We start from the raw sequence: 6,207 nt of genomic DNA on the forward strand, positions 1-6,207 counted from the left end.
GGAAAGTGGCGGCCATGTGGCAAGAACTGATTTATGAGTTTTTTTTAAGTTTATGTATTTTTGAGAGAGGGAGGTGCAGAGAGAAAGAGAGAGAGTCCCAAACAAGCTCTGCCTGTCAGCACAGAACCCGACACAGGGCTCTAACTCATGACTGTGAGATCATGACCTGAGTTGAAATCAAGACTCGGACGCTTAGCCAACTGAGCCACCCAGAAGTCCCGTGACTTGTGCTTTAAAAGAAACCGTCTAGCTATAGATTTGCGAATTGAGCCAAGGGGGCAAAGGTAGAAGCCAGTTATAAAGTTATTGCAATTCTCCAGTATGACACTATGGTGGCTGACATCAAGGTCTCAGTGCAGGTGTTTAGAATTGGTCAGATGTTGGCTATCTGTTTAGGGAAAAACCAACAATATTAGAATAAATCTTTGCTCAGAGTAAATTAAGTATATTTTAACTAATACTATTATTATTATTCATCTTTTTTTTTTTTTTTCTTTTCTTTTTTTTTTTTTTTTTTTTCATTTGCATCCAAGTTAGTTAGCAATGGTGCAACAATGATTTCAGGGGTAGATACCTTAATGCCCCTTCCCCAGTTAGCCCATCCCCCCATCCCCTCCAGTAATCCTCTGTTTGTTCTCTATATTTAAGTCTCTTATGTTTTGTACTCCTCCCTGTTTTTATATTATCTTTGCTTCCCTGTGTTCATCTGTTCTGTGCTTTGTCAAAGATTAGTTGGCCATATGTGTGTGGGTCCATTGCTGGGTTCTGTATTCTGTTCCATTGATCGGAGTGTCTGTTCTTGTGCCAGTACCATACTGTCTTGATGATTACAGCTTTATAGTATAGCCTGAAGTCTGGGATTGTGAGGCCTCCTGCTTTGGTTTTCTTTTTCAAGATTGCTTTGGCTACTCAGGGTCTTTTCTGGTTCCATACAAATTTTAGGACTATTTGTTCTAGCTCTTTGAAGAATGCTGGTGTTATTTTGATAGAGATTGCATTGAATATGTAGATTGCTTTGGGTAGTATCAACATTTTAAAAATATTTGTTCTTCCTATCCAGGGGCGTGAAATCTTTTCCCATGTTTTGTGTCTTCTTCAGTTTCTTTCATAAGCTTTCTATAGTTTTCAGTGTATAGATTTTTCACCTCTTTGGTTAGATTTATTCCTAGGTATTTTATGGTTTTTGGTGCAATTGTAAATGGGATCATTTCCTTGATTTCTCTTTCTGTTACTTCGTTGTTGGTATATAGGACTGCAACTGATTTGTGTACATTGATTTTTTTTTTCAACGTTTATTTATTTTTGGGACAGAGAGAGACAGAGCATGAATGGGGGAGGGGCAGAGAGAGAGGGAGACACAGAATCGGAAACAGGCTTCAGGCTCTGAGCCGTCAGCCCAGAGCCTGACACGGGGCTCGAACTCACAGACCGTGAGATCATGACCTGAGCCAAAGTCAGACGCTTAACCGACTGTGCCACCCAGGTGCCCCTTGTGTACATTGATTTTATATCCTGTCACTTTGCTGAATTCATGAGTCAGTTCAGGGAGTCTTTTGGTGGAATCTTTTAGGTTTTCCATCTAGAGTATCATGTCATCTGCGAAGATTGAAAATTTGACCTCCTCCTGGCCGATTTGGATGACCTTTATTTCTTTGTGTTATCTGATTGCTGAGGCTAAGACTTCCAATACCATGTTGAAAAACAGTGGCAAGAGTGTACATCCCTGTCTTGTTCCTGACCTTAGGGGGAAAGCTCTCAGTTTTTCTCCATTGAGGATGATATCAGCATTGGGTCTTTCATATATGGTTTTTTATGATCTCGAGGTATGCTCCTTCTATCCCTACTTTCTTGAGGGTTTTTATCAAGAAACAATGTATTTTGTCAAATGCTTTCTCTGCATCTATTGAGGCAATCATATGGTTCTTGTCCTTTCTTCTATTGATATGATGAATCACATTGATTGTTTTGTGGAGATTGAAACAGCCCTGCATCCCAGGTATAAATCCTGACTGGTCGTAGTGAGTAATTTTTTTAATGTATTGTTGGATCCAGTTGGCTAATATGTTTTTGAAGATTTTTGCATCCATGTTCATCAGGGAAATTGGTCTATAGTTCTCCACTTTAGTGGGGTCTCTGTCTGGTTTTGGAATCAAGGTAATGCTGGCTTCATAGAAAGAGTTTGGAAGTTTTCCTTCCATTTCTATTTTTTGGAACACCTTCAAGAGAATATGTGTTATCTCTTCCTTAAATATTTGGTAGAATTCCCCTGGAAAGCCATCTGGCCCTGGACTCCTGTTTTTGGGAGATTTTTTTATTACTAATTCAATTTCTTTACTGGATATTGGTCTGTTCAAATTTTCTACTTCTTCCTGATTCAGTTTTGGTAGTGTGTATGTTTCTAGGAATTTGTCCATTTCTTCCAGATTGCCCATTTTATTGCTGTATAATTGCTCATGATATTCTTTCACTCTTGTTTTTATTTCTGCTGTGTTTGTTGTGATCTCTCCTTTTTCAATCTTGATTTTATTTATTTGGGTCCTTTCCTTTTTCTTTTTGATACAACTGGCTACTATTTTATCAATTTTGTTTATTCTTTCCAAGAACCAGCTTCTGGTGTCATTGATCTGTTCTACTGTTTTGTTTTGTTTTGGTTTGGTTTGGTTTGGTTTTGATAGCATTAATTTCTGCTCTAATCTGTATTATTTCCTGTCTTCTGCTGGTTTTGGGTTTTATTTGCTGTTCTTTTTCCAGCTCTTTAAGGTGTAAAGTTAAAGTGTGTATCTGAGACCTGTCTTCCTTCTTTAGGAAGGCCAGGATTGCTATATACTTTCCTCTTATGACTGCCTTTGCTGCTGTCCCAGAGGTTTTGGGCTGTGGTGTTACCATTATCATTGGCTTCCATGTACTTTTTAATTTCCTCTTTAACTGCTTGGTTAGCCCATTCATTCTTTAGTAGGATGTTCTTCAGTCTCCAAGTATTTGTTACCTTTCCAACTTTTTTTCTCATGGTTGATTTCGAGTTTCATAGTGTTGTGGTCTGAAAATATGCACTGTATGATCTCGATCTTTTTGTACTTACTTAGGGCTGATTTGTGTCCCAGTATATGGTCTATTCTGGAGAATGTTCCATGTGCACTGGAGAAGAATGTATATTCTGCTGCTTTAGGATGAAACATTCTGAATATATCTGTTAAGTCCATATATGCTCCAGTGTGTCACGCAATGCCGTTGTTTCCTTGTTGATTTTCTACTTAGATGATCTGTCCATTGCTTTAAGTCGGGTGTTGAAGTCCCTTACTATTATGGTATTACTGTCAATGAGTTTCTTTATGTTTTGATTAATTGAATTATATATTTGGGTGCGTCACATTTGGTGCATAAATGTTTACAATTTTTAGGTCTTCTTGGTGGGTAGACCCCTTGGTTATGATATAATGCCCTCCTGCATCTCTTGATACAGTCTTTATTTTAAAGTCTAGATTGCCTGATATAAGTATGGCTACTCTGGCTTTCTTTTGTTGACCATTAGCATGATAGATGGTTCTCCATCCCCTTATTTTCCATCTGAAGGTGTCTTTAGGCCTAAAGTGGGTCTCTTGTAAACAGCATGTAGATGGATCTTGGGGTTTTTTTTATCCATTCTGTTACCCTATATCTTTGGTTGGAGCATTGAGTCCATTGACGTTTAGAGTGAGTACCGAAAGATATGAATTTATTGCCATTATGTTGCTTGTAGAGTTGGAATTTCTGGTGGTGATCTCTGATCCTTTCTAGTCTTTGTTGTTTTTGGTATTTGTTTGCTTGTTTATTTGTTTATCTACTTTTCTCCCCTCAGAAAGTCCCCCTTAAAATTTCTTGCAGGGCTGGATTAGTGGTCATGCACTCCTTTAATTTTTGTTTGTCAGGGAAACATTTATGGTCTCCTTCTATTTTGAATGACAGCCTTGCTGGATAAAGAATTCTTGACTGCATATTTTTCTGGTTGAGTACATTGAATATATCCTGTCACTCCTTTCTGGCCTGTCAAGTTTCTGTGAATAGGTCTGCTGCAAACCTGATCTGTCTTCCCTTGTAGGTTAAGGACTTTTTTTTCCCTTGCTGCCCTCATGATTCATTCCTTGCCTGGGAATTTTGTGAATTTGACTATGATATGCTTTGTTGATGGTCGGTTTTTGTTGAATCTAATGGGGGTCCTCTGTGCTTCCTGGATTTTGATGTCTGTGTCTTTCCCCAGGTTAGTAAAATTTTCCACAATGATTTGCTCACATAACCCTTCCACCCCTTTTTCTCTCTCTTCATCTTCTGGGGATGATTTTGATGTTGTTACTTTTTAATAAATCACTAATTTCTCTAATACTTAAATCGTTCTCTTTTCCCTTAGTCTTCCACTTTTTTCTGCTTCAGTTCTCTTCATAAGTTTGTCCTCTATATTGCTGATTCGCTGCTCTGCCTCATCCATCTTTGCCTCCATGGCATTCATCCTAGATTGCATCTCAGTTACATTTTTTATTTCATCCTGACTAGCTTTTACTTATTTCATCTCCACAGAAAGGGATTCTAATCTATTTTTGATTCCAGCTTATACTTATTACTGTGTTTCTAAATTCTGGTTCAGACATCTTCTTTGTATCTGTGTTGGTTAAGTCCCTGGCTCTTGTTTCTTCCTGCTCTTTCTTTTGATATGAATTCCTTCATTTTGTCCTTTTGAAGGGAGAAAATGAATTAATGAGGTAAGAAAAAGTTAAAAGGAAAAAAGAAATTAAGATTAACAAATTAAAAACAACACACACACAAAAGAAGCAAATAAAAGATGCTAGATCCTAGGTATGTTTTGGTCTGAGTGTTGAAAGGGGCTTGATAGATTAGAGAAAAAAGAGGAGAAAGAAAAGAAAGTGTCTGAAAAGTTGAAAAAATGAATACACTGAAATAGAATAAAATGAAATGATTGAAGTAAAATAGAATTTGAAGAAATTTACACAAAAGCAAAAAATATAGTAGAAAAAAATTAAATAAAAATATTTTCAATAAAAATTGAAAGTAAAAATAATTTTTTCTCTTTCTGTATTCAAGAAAAAGAAAAGAAACAAAAAAGAGGGGGGAAAAATGAAAATTGCATAGACGGACCAGTGAGCAGACTGAAATATGATTGAAATTCCTTCTTTTTCCCCTAGAAGTCAAACTATGAAGTGGTTTATAGTCTGTAAACTAAGCAGGCAGAGAGATTTGTGTTCCTGAAGAGAGAGCTTGGCCCAGTTGGGCAGGGCTTAGTGTAATGGCTCCGTTCTCCACTAGATGGCGCTGCTTAGCTTACTGGGGTGGATTGTTGTGGGGCTTGTAGGTGTGTATGTGCATGAGCAGGAGCAGTGAAAATGGCGTCACTCAGCTACCCAGTCTCTGGTATCCGAACTCTGTTCTCCCCGATTAGCAATTGCGCACCTGTCCTTTGTCTTCAGCTCTGTCCACTCCCCGTTTTTACACTGTCTGTGACTGAGCACCAGGCAGCACCTCCCTCCTGAGTTTTATCTCAGATGTGGCTGTGTTTCCCAACCCATAACTTCTGAGGTTTTGTGGCTTTGACTCATTTTGCCCCTCTGCAGAGGGGTCTCACTGAGCAACTGCCAAATGCCAGTTGCACCCAGGAACGTTTGCGCGTCTGTGCTGCTGCTGATGCCCAGAGACTGTGGTCAGGTGCTGGCCCACCCCAGAAAAAGTTCACGCATGTAGCAGCAGCATTTCAGGGATTATGGAAAATCACAACACACATCTGGCACCAGGCTTCACCTACAACAACCTTGTTCCAGCACTGGTGAATGTGGTTGTTCTCCCAGGTCCACTGGAGCCTTCTGCTTTTTGGGGACCCACACAGCCTCTACCAGGTATCCTCCCAGCAGGGGAACTGCCTCTCCCCATGTGGCCTGAAGACACAGGGACCCTACTCGGCTCCTGGGGATTCACCCTTCTCACCAGAGCACCAGCAGGTATCGAGCTGTGGAGTTTCAGACTCAGCTCCCCCTGTTTATAGAGTCTTAATGGAATTTAAACCTCTCCTTTGTCCTTTCTCCCTTTTTAGTACAGTCCCTGCAGCTGTTTCCACTTGTCCACTTTCTCTCCAGCTGTTTTTTTTTGGGGGGGGGTGGTGATTTCCCATACTCTCCCCCTGCCTCCATCCCCTCTCCACAAACAAAAACAGCTCTCTGCCCTCTGTGG

This window comes from Herpailurus yagouaroundi, unplaced genomic scaffold (genome assembly GCF_014898765.1).
Source record: "Herpailurus yagouaroundi ecotype Mexico unplaced genomic scaffold, PumYag 211, whole genome shotgun sequence".
Lineage (NCBI taxonomy): Eukaryota > Metazoa > Chordata > Mammalia > Carnivora > Felidae > Herpailurus > Herpailurus yagouaroundi.